This window comes from Miniopterus schreibersii (assembly GCF_964146895.1).
Source record: "Miniopterus schreibersii genome assembly, chromosome: 15".
Lineage (NCBI taxonomy): Eukaryota > Metazoa > Chordata > Mammalia > Chiroptera > Miniopteridae > Miniopterus > Miniopterus schreibersii.
The window spans coordinates 33,516,555-33,527,679 of record NC_138115.1 but is presented as its reverse complement, the minus strand read 5'-3'; the positions used below and the strand labels follow the sequence as shown (position 1 = coordinate 33,527,679).

At 47.9% G+C, this 11,125-nt stretch overlaps 1 protein-coding gene across 2 annotated transcripts in view; it reads left to right on the top strand.

Moving 5' to 3' along the window:
• The first annotated feature begins 355 nt into the window (after nt 1-355).
• RFTN1 (raftlin, lipid raft linker 1) overlaps nt 356-11,125 on the top strand; it is a 167,893-nt gene continuing 157,123 nt past the window's right edge. Inside the window, exon 1 of one of the 2 annotated variants that reach the window (XM_081160205.1) lies at nt 356-784. The gene's annotated coding sequence lies outside the window, so the exon portion shown is untranslated. Of the gene's footprint in view, nt 785-1,144; nt 1,192-11,125 lie in introns of those variants that run through there. The other variant, XM_081160206.1, reaches the window with a different exon arrangement.

The window sequence follows — 11,125 nt, the reverse complement described above, 5'->3', positions numbered from 1 at the left end:
GCGTGGCAAGGAGACCGTGGCATGATCCCTCTCCCTAAGCACTAACCCCCCAAAAATAACTTAGGCAGCACCGGGGCCACCAGGGGATGGGCCCACCTGTGGAATGGGGAGGCGGAATCGCCCACTCTTCACGATCCTCCCACCTCCTAGCCATCAGTACCTTGGTGGCAGTTGCCCTCCAGCATCCCATACCAAAATTTGAGGGATCCCAGCACCCCGCGTGCGCTCTCGACGCATACAGCCTTGGTTAGGAGGCGGCGAGAGGGTGGGCGCGTGAGCTTCGAACCTCGGCGCTGAGGGCACCAAGGGTCGCTGGCCGGACCGCAGCGCGTGACGCGCCCAGGTTGCCCGCCGCGTGGAGGAGGCAGCGGCGCGGAGCGCGGAGGCTCGCGGGGCGGGCCCGCCACTCCCCCGGCGGCTGCAAGGGGCAGCGAGGCTTTTCCCGAAGATGCAGCGCAGCATATTTTGCACATGAGTTCAGAGGAAGAGGAAGTGTAGCCGGCGGACGCGCAGCGGCGGCGACGGGGGCGCGTCGGGACTGGAGCCGGAGCGCGCCGGGCGCAGGGCGCAGAGAGCGGGAGCGCGGCGGCCGCGGGCTCCGACGGACGCACCGATCGCCTGAGGGACGGACGCGAGAGCACACCGCGGCGCCGCCCCCGCCCCACCCACGGGTGCCCACGCCTTCTCCGAGCCGCCTCCTCTGCATGGCACAAACTTTCTCCCGGGACGGAACACTGTCTCGGGGAGCCCGTACCCGCGCCTTCTCGTCTGCTAGTTCCGAACGGTAGGTGGGCGCGCGGCAGGGCTGGGGGTGTAGGCGGGCACGAACCCCTCCATTTGGCCCCCCGACAGGACCCGGGTGGACCGGGGCAGCCCCGCGTGGCGCCTCCCTGCAGGTTGCCGGAGCTGGGGCGTGCTTCCCAGGCCCCCGGGCTGCCAGAGGGTTCCTGCTCTCACCTCCCCAAACGCAACCCCTTCAGCCTCCCCGCGCCTCCGGCCGGGGTTTGGATGGGGTCGAGCCCGATCCATGAGACACAGCAGTCTTTGGCCAACTTTTTAGGGAAAAAAAAAAAAAAAATCACCCCAGCGGGCTGTGCGGAGCGGCACCCAGAGCAGTCTGTTGGAGGTCGTGGGCGTTGCAGGCTCCGGGACGCCTGGGAAGGAAGCAGAGGGGAAGCTGCCAGGCTACAGGTGGGTTAGGACCGGGCTGCAGGGAGTCCTCTGCAAAGACCGGGCGGGAGCTGGCCGCGGAGTCCAGGGTCAGGAGGGAGCGGGGCGGGGCGGGGTGGGGTGGCGTGGAGGCGGCTCCGCTGCCCTTCTGCTTGCGCCCTAGGCCGTGGGTTTGCTCCCGGGGCAGGAATGAACGATGGGTGGGTGGGAGCAGACGTGCTGCACGTTGGGAGGAAGCGCCGCAGCCGCTGGGGGCTCGGAGTCTCGGGACTCGGGGAGTCCCCACCGCTGAAAACGGGCATTTCCCCTTTGTAGGGGGGTTTCTTCCCCGTTCCAACCACTTTCCTAGGCTCAAGGGACGTCAGGGTGGGTCTGGGTCAGGGTGGGGTGGCGGCGGCGTGTATTTCAGGAACCACTTGTCAGGCGCGCACCCTCTCTCCCGGCCGGGGCTCTTGCCCTTCACCTAGGGTATCGCCGTCTTTGGCAGGAGAACAGCGTGGGGGCCAAGGTGCTAAACCCAGGCGCGCTCCCGCTTGCCTCCCTGTTGCACACGCTGGGCTGCCCTGTGTGCTTGTGGATAGTTCCCAGGGACGCTGGGTGGTGTCAGTGAGTTTGTTAGGGGGCTTAAAGACAAACAAAAAGTATTTTTTTTTTTTTTAAGTCTGGCACAAATCCTTATATTTGAGTGGTTGCCCTGGTTTCCAGCAACAGTCTCTTCTTGTAATTGGTACAGCTGTTTTCAGATGCTGGGCTGGCAGTCAGGCTAGGCGTCTTCCAGCCCCTGCCATTGTGTGTCATCTCAGGATAAGTGAGGCCCTGCCAGGAAGGAAGACCGGCATAATGTGAGCGACCTCTGGGTCTGTGTGCAGGGCGGCTATGCACCCCACGTGTCCCTAGCCACCGGGAGTCCTAATTTGTACTTTTGAACAGCTGAATTCCCTACTAAGTTCAGGTGACCCCAGATGTCACCAAACCCCACAGAGGGATTAAGCAACAAGCTGTTTGGGGCTCTTGGTGCATGTGCGTGCTAACCTCAGTGAAATCACTTTAACCTCAGAGGAGCTCTGCATCCTCTTTGGCCTTCAGTGGGGTCTCTGGCCTGAGTGCTGGGCCATCACCCTCTGGCTGCATTTGTATAACAGGTCGTGGGGTTGGTTTTTCTTTGTTTGTTTTTTGGCTGCATGGACATGGGGCAAATGGAAGTAGAGTACTGTGCAGTTAGCTAATGGATTTAGTGCAGGAATTGAAGGAGAACAAATTGGGAATACAAGTCAGTGTGTCCTATTTCTCCCTCTCGAGAAGGAATTTTTGGCTTACATTCAAATAAATGCTTTGTCTGTAGGGACACAGGCAGAAAATCTTTGGCATGAGTGATGTGAGTTCCTGTAAAGCTACTCGTGCTCTTGCAGTCTTCACTTTTCAGCAGCACTGAAATGATGTGGGGCCATGGCTCGGTGGGCATGGGTGCCTTGCCAGATTTCTGACTTGACGGGCGAAGGAGAGGGCACTGTGACTCTTTCCACTGCGCATCTCATTTTAGAAAATGTAGAAAAGTTGCAAAAGCAGTGACCATCCAAACAACCACACCTAGGGCCTGTAATGTTGCTATATGGGTTTAATTACACATCTCCTCATCTCTTCAACCCTTTATCCATCACTGGTTTGACTTACTGTTTTATTCATTTTATAGTAAATTACAGACTTTGATACAGGTCACTCCTGAATATTTCAGCACACGTTTTATTAGTTAGAGTTCAATATATGTTCATGATTTTCTTAAGGTAAAATTTATATACATATAGTGAAATGCAGAAATCTTGAGAGTAACATATGCTTAATGTTTTGACAGCTTATCACACCTGTATGTATAACCCTAGTCTCTATCAAGATAGAGACTATTACTATCACCCCAGAGAGTTCCTTCATCTCAATTCCCAGTCAGTCCCTGTCTCCACCCTTTCCGTGCCAACCACTGCCCTGATTTTTTCTCACTCTAGGTTCCTTTAACCTGTTCTTGAACTTCATGTAAGTGGAATTCTACAGGACTGTGTAAAGCTTCTTTCACTCAGCATGTGTTTGAGATTTATCCATGTTGAATATTCAGTCATTTGGTCTTTTTTTATTGCTGAGTTATATTCAGGTTATGTCTACGCCACGGTTTGTTTATATACTCCTTGTTGATGGACACATGACTTATTCCCAGTTTTGAGGGGTATTGTGGATAAAGCTTCTATGAATATTTGCATACAAGTCTTCCTAGGGACATCAGTTCTCATTTCCTGTGGGTAAATGCCTAGGAGCGGAAGGGTCATAGAACCTTCTAAGAAATTGCCAGACCTTTTCCCAACATGCTTATACCATTTTACATTCCCATCAGCCAAGAATACAACTATGAGATCCAGATACTGCAACCTGGTTTTCCTATCCCCGGGTCAAGAGCATGGTTTGACTTAGTGCCCTTCTGGGGCCAGAGGGACCCAGAACTTGGGACCACCTGAGGCAGTCTGGAACGTGTTGTTTTCATAGGTGGAAGAGCTGTGAGAACTCCCCAACTCTTCCAGTAAGTGGGTTTAACTTAAATGATTGCAGACAATCAGATGAATGTTTTGTTTTTAGAAATCTTCAAGAGAAGGGAATTCCATAGGGGAATGTACACTTGGTTGTGAAAGAAGATTGACTGAGTGCTTTCTATATAAAGAAAAATAACCCCTAACCCCACAGAATTCCACTAAACTTGTGCTTGGAAACTCCTGGGGGATTTCTGCCATGTTGGTCTGGTTGATGTGAACTTGTGGGGGGAGTCCGTTGGATTTCACCGGCTTGGGCAGCTTGCTGAAAGGGGTTGTGTTTGCTTTGTGAGGAAGATCAGATTTGGCTTTTTGAAGGCTCAGAGAACAGCTTTCCTGTTAAAGTGATTTGGCCTGTCAGTGAAAACATGGCCTGTCAACACCCCCCTTATTGTCCCGCCTGAGAAAAATGGGCTGGTTCCCCTCAGGTCCCCTTATACCTCGGTCCTTCTCTGTGGACCAGCAGCTGATCCTGGCTTGACTGGTCCAGGAAACAGGAATTGAGCCTCCCTGCCTGCTAGGGACCCCAGGATGAAATTTTTACATCTCCCCAAGGTGATCTCCCCAGTGGAGATCAAGCTTTGCAGATGATGTAGAGTCTTGAGACATTGCACTCTGGGGACTGTTTTCATCCATAGCCAAGCACGTGCCTGCCACACAAGTAGGGGCACAACAGATGTTGGCTAAATGATGTTGTGACTCACGGTACCCATCTTGGTGAGTGTCTCTCTAGAGGTTGACGGTGAGTGTCAAGATGTCAGGGCCCCAGACATATTTTACTGGATGCCACTTTGCCATGGCCTGGGAAACAGGTTCAAGGTGACTGGGCCTAGGAAAACTTTGCTGACTATAAACTTTCATGGTAGTAGCACAGTTCTTATTTTATTACAGATTTTACTATTGTTATTCACAAAATAATCATTATAGTGACCATTTGCCAAGTGCTTACTCTTTGCCAGCACTTTTAGGCACTCTACCTGCTGTATTCTCTGAATTTAATCCTCTTGAGAGGCCAGCACTATTATTATCTGCTCTTTAGCCTCGAGGAAACTGAAGCTTAGCGGGGTTAAGTAAGTTGCCCTAAGTTCACATTTTGATATTTCCCAGACTTTAAGGGGAGAGACCGTGACATTCTGGTTTCGCAAATGCATATTCCTTCTACAAGCACCGATTTCCAAATACGCAGAGCCATAGTATGACAAAGATGTAAACTGGGTAGGCGGAACAAAGTCACAAGCAATGACACACTGGAATCACTATCTTTAGCTTTTTTTCTTTTTGTTTTAAGCTTGCTGAGTGTGGGGCAGCTGGGGCCTGTATAGAGGTTACTAATTTTGGTGACAATTTAAGATACTATTGGTTGATTATGATTGTAATTTTATTGTAGGAAATGACATTGCCAGCTGTTTGGTTTGAGTGTCTGTAGCTGAGCTGTCCAATACAGTAGCCACTAGCTACCTGTAGCTGTTTACATTTAAATGGAAGTGAATTCAAGTGAAATAAAAGAAAAAATCCAGTTCCGCAGCCTCGCTAGCCACCTTCCAAGCACTCTGCATGTGGTTATTGGCTGCTGAATTGGGATGGTGCAGACTTCGTTATCGCTAGAAGTTTGTTTGGTAGTGCTACTCTATAGTAAGCATTCTCTTTTTAATTTCAGTTTAAGAATTGGCAACACACGTGGCTGAGGCTTAGGCTAATTTTTTTACTGACAGAGATAAATTTAGCCAGATTTTCTTTTATGTTTACCTTTTAAAGGTTGTGTGTGTGATCTTTCCTCTCACTCACATTCAGTTTTTTACATAAATTGGAGGGTTGTGTTTTTTTTCCTCCTGGGTCCCACAGGGGCTTTCGTTATTATCATTGCATATTTTACCAAGATGCTTTCTCTGAAAAGATCGGTACAGCAGGCAAGCCATGGCCACTGCTTGAGCCCTGTTAATTCTTTGCTCTCCAAATAAGAACTCGGTCTAGCTTTTAAATATGCATTTGTGTGGCTTACTCCCTACCTGGGCTGAATTCAGGAAGAAAAATCGCTCTCAGCAGGGCCAGAACCAAAGAGCTAGAAAATCAGGTCGCATTCTATGCGTGATGGCTACCTGCCAAGACTGAGGTGGAGGAGACACCATTTGGGGTACTTAAAGGCTTCATTCTGGGGTGTTGCTAGGCTGGCCTGCCCCTGCGGTGTAGGGAGTGCTGGACAGGGCTGGCGGCTTCTGTGTCCTGGCTGGGCAAGACAGTGGGGGATGGGGCCGTGGCTTTCTCCTCTGTGCTGTGCCCGATTCCAGAATCAAGTCCCAAGGGAAGGGGACACCAGCCCTGAGGGGCAGGGAACCGAGACCACCCGGAGGTGGAAAATCAACATCAACTCTGTTTTGCTCAGCCTGTTTGGTACTGACCAACTTTGAAGCTACTTTGTACAATGGTATTAGATGTTTCCACACTTTTCCAACCTGGAAGCCCGCTGCACTTCACTGGCAGCTTTCTTTGGCATTTACAACTAAAATGTCCCATTTTGTTGTTGCGTAAGCAGACCCCTTGATTGCCGGCACGAATTCTTTGGAGAGGATTATCAGCTTCCGCTGGTGTGTGTGCGTGTGCGTGTGCGTGTGCGTGTGTTTTGAAACTCCCTGCTTTGTATTTCACTCTGAGGAAATACTTTTTGAGAAACCATTCAGGTTTTATGCAATATCTCCCAAATTCTCCAGATTTGGAGAAATTGTTGTAATAGACATTATCCGTAAAAGTTGGATGGAAAGAGATTAGGCTATTCACAGCCTCTGGTTAGTGGAACTTGACTGTATCGTGTATCACCAAATTTCGGAAATAACACATACAAGCAGTCAGACTGTTCATTTAAACACTTCATTAACTTAGAGAAGTCATTTTGGGGATTTTTCTGGTGTTTGGGGACACCTTATAAGCACTGTTTTCAGTGTGGTGTAATTGTAGGTACAGGCAGGCTAAAATGGGTCACAAGTCCTGCTGGTAATAGTACTTATAGTAGTTAACACTTATACTGCTTTTTCTGAGTGCCTGAGCTCGTCTAAGCCCTGTTAAATATTAACTTATTCAATCCCTACCCTCCAAGTAGATTCTGCAATTATCCCCATTTTATAGTTGAGAAAACTGAGGTTAGGTTGTTTCTTCAAGGTAAAGACACTGGGATTTGAACCCAGGCCAGGTGGCTCTGGAGGATTTGCACCCAACCTCTGTGCTCTGCTGTTAAGGCGAACTTGAGACTGACAGGCAAATAGTCCAAAGTTCCTTTTCCATCCTTTATCAGACAATAAGTGTCTTTACTCCTCGTGTATCTGTTGGGGCAGGGTATTGGGGTAGCTGCTGATGGGGATGAAGGAGATGTCATTGCTGCCTTTGAGAAGTTTGCTGTCACGTGGGGACATGAAACATTACTGAAAGCCCGAGAGCTCTCCCTGGAACTCCGGACTGAACCATCCAGCCGCCCACCCCACCTCCGCCTGGATGCGTTAACAAATTTAAAACAAACTTCTGTCTTCTGTGGCCCAGCTGTTTCTCCCATAGCCATGCCCATCTCAGAAGGTGGCCCCTCCAGCCTTCCAGTTGCTCAGTTCTCAAACCCTAGAGGTATGTCAAATGCTCCTCTTTTTTATGCTTTATTTCCAGTCCACCAATAAATCCCATTTTTACCTTCAAAACATAGCCAAAATTTGCTACTCACACCTCATTATCATCTCGTCTCCCCTTCCCCACGATCAGTCAAATTCTGTGTACTAAGGCACCCCAAGGCACTACAGGAAACTCACGGAGGAGGGGTGGGCAAGGGATATTTTGTATTTTTGAGGGAAAGACCTTGGTACTTGACATGTTAGATGCCACCACACTCACTACTAGCTTGACGTAGTTAAAATTAGCACCACGTTGCTTTGGACGACGTCATGTCTTTGCAAAGCTGGATTTTGGGTGGTTGCAAAGAATATAGTTATGGAGCAGGAAATGATGATTCCAAGGTTTAAGAAGTTGTTCAGTGCCCAACAGATGCACACATCCCATTAGTACATAAATATGGTAATTTAAGAATGAAGGAAAAGATTTTTTCTTTCAATTTATGTGTTCTGTTTTTTCAAAAGACTACTAAGTTGTTTGACATAGTTATTAAGTTGTTTGGACGTGACTACTTAAGAAATAGAACTGTAGCCCGGCCGGGCGTGGCTCAGCAGTTGAGCATCGACCTAGGATCCAGGAGATCAGGGTTCGATTCCCGGTCAGGGCACATGCTCAGGTTGTGGGCTGCAGCTGATCAGTGACTCTCTCATCATTGATGTTTCTATCTCTCTCTCCCCCCCTCCTTTCCTCTCTCTGAAATCAGTAAAGATATGTTTAAAAAAAAAAAAAAAAGAAATAGAACTGTAGGTATTGTTTTCCGTGTAGAGAGTGCTGTGAAAAACATGCCGAGACACTAAGGGTGCCACTTACATATCAGGTACCCGGAGAGTCGGAACCTTTGCTTGCCACTTGTTCTGGGTGTTATATGTAAACTGAAAAAAGGGTAAGAGTGGGGACAGAAGGATAGGGGAGAAAGGAAAGATCGTGAGGACCGGATCCAAAAAGTTGGATGTCTTAAAAAATAAACTTGTGAGGCAAATAGGGTAAAATGTAAGCCTTTGTTAAATCCAGGCAGTGGGTACATGGATGGCTCATTTTCTGTCCTTATCCATGTGTTGTCAGTGGTTTATAATGAAAATAATTTTAGGAGAGCGACAGGAGGGCTAGGGATAGAAATTTAGGGGCCCACCTGTGTTTGGGAGGCAGCAGAGAATCTGGGAAGGGAGACTCAGGAGTTGGGGGATGTGGAACGAAGGGGGTCAGCAGGGCTATGTTCTAGATTGTGATCTTAGCCCTGGTGAAGAGGCTTAAGGAAGATCCTGGGCCCCACCGAGGCCTGGGTGCTAGGAGACCAGAGATGTTAGGAGTGACGAAGAGACTGGGCTTGCTCCTAGAGAGGCGATTCTCCATTCTGGCTGCCAGTTAGAATCACTTTGGAGGCTTTAAAAAATACTAATGCTTGCTCCCTGCCCTGAAATGCTTGGGCATCAGGCCTCAAAAACAGCCAAGATTGAGAACCATAGCCCAGGGTTTCTCAAACTTGACTGTGCTTCAGACTTGAAGGATTTACTTGTTAAAAAGCAGATTCTGATTCACAGGCCTGGGCGGAGCCTGAGTTCTGCATTTCTCACCGACTCCCAAGGGGGCCAGTGCTGCTGGGCTGAGAATTCTCCTGAGAGAAGGTTGGTTTTCGCTGAGGATGACAGCAGAAAGGTAGTCTGCGTAAGAAATCCACTGCGGGGTGGGGGTGGGGGTGGGGGTGGGGTAGTTAGCAAGTGTTTTATTGTGATAATGTAAATACCCTTTGTATTCCTTATCTTTTGCTGTGTAACGGCTTACTCCCAAACTTGGCAGCTGAAAACAACTGTAAACATTTGTTATCTCCCAGGGTTTCTGGGAGTAAGGAATCCAGAGCAGCTCAGGATCTCTCCTGAAGTTGTGGTTAAGACCTCAGCCAAGTTGAAAGCTATTCTGGAGCTGACAGGTCTGCTTCCAGAGGGGTGCTGAGTTAGTACTGGCTGTGGGTGGAGGCCTCAGTTCCCTCCCCAGGGGACTTCTCCATAAGGTTAATGGAGCATCCTCATAATAGGGCAGCTGGCTGCTCCCCAGAGTGAGTGATCCAAGAGAAAGGAAGGTAGAACCCAAATGCCTCCTATAACCTAGCCTGGCAGTCACACTCATTTCTGCAATATCCTACCAGCTACAAAGGCCAACTCTATTCATTTCAGCTGCATTCAGCGTGGGAGGGAGCCTCTCACGAATACCAGGAGGATTACTGAGGCTCATCTTGGAGGGAGCTACGATACACCGTCTTGTTTTCAGCTAGGCAAATAATGAATGCACATAGAAAACTTGAAAAATAGAGACAACCATATAGAGAATGTCATGCACAATCTCATGAACCAGAGGAAAGTTCCGTGAACATCGTGGCCTGTGTCCTGCCAGTTTCAAAAAGAATGTGGATTTTTATATACAGTTATACACCTAGACATTTAAAAGTCGCAACATACAGCCCAAGCTGGGTGGCTCAGTTGGTTGGAATGTAGTGCCGTACACCAAAGGTTGCAGGTTCCATCTCCAGTTCAGGGCATATACCTAGGTTGCAGGTTCAGTGCCTGGTTAAGGTGCGTATGGGAGGCAACTGATTGATGTTTCTCCCTCCCCCATCCCCCTCTCTCTCTAAAATCAGTAAGAAAACATATCCTAGGGTAAGGATTTTAAAAAGAAGTGGCACCATACAATAATACTGTTTCCTATAGATGGTTCTTTTACTTGGCATTGAATCAGGATCACTTTCAACAGGTAAATTTTAGTCACCGTTGGGTTTCTGTCTTCAATTATGTTTGTAAGATATCAAGATTAGACACCATCTGAATAGTTCACAGGATTTTGAAGTTTTTATTTACATTTCTGGGTTGAGAGACATCCCTATTATGTAAAACATTTTAAATTTGGATCATCAGTTCTTACTTTGGGTGACTGAATGATGTTATAAACACACTCCAGTCTTCAAACACGGGACTTGAGTGTAGAAATAAAAAATGAGTTTGCCAGCGTATCCAGCGTCATTGCACATAATTGCCCTGTCTCTGGTTGCTTGTCATGAGCTGTTGGCAATTGTTAAAATTAGCTTTACAGTTTGCCTCAGATTAGCAGCAAGTGTGGTAAATGAGGGCTCGCTCTTAATGAAACTAATTTGTATTTGAAAATATAACTACATTTATTGCCCCCATTATTTAAATATGTACATGCTAGTTGATAGGAAAAAAATGAACCTTTCAACTCCAGTTTTTATAAACACTAGCTGAAAAATCATCTTTTAAGGAGGCGATCCTTTTTGAAGTGGTTTTTCCAGTGTTTTATGGGCATCTTGGGAAGCATTTCAGAAACAAATTAGAAATCCTCTTAAAATAAAATTTTTTTAATTTCAACACTTAAAATGACACAGGGCATCATGCCCCATTGCTAATCAGCTTTCTCTGAAACCAAGTCTGTGGTGATGTGCTCTCTGTTTATATCGCAGCAATTTTCTCTGAATGCCCCGCACTCCACCCAGACTCCTGGAACAGCAGCCCTTCTGCACCTTTGAGCATCTGTTCATTGTCTTCCTCTTCCTGTCACTTGCCGCCTCCTTGAGGGCAGACCTGGTCTTTCCATTTTTATATTTCCTAATCGAGCACCAGACTCAAAGCAGAGCTTAACAAATGCACGTTGAATGAATGAATGCATGAATTTGGGACATAAATTCCCTCCCTTACGGAGCCCACAGTCTTTGCATGAAGCTGGTCCACCAAATACCAAAGACA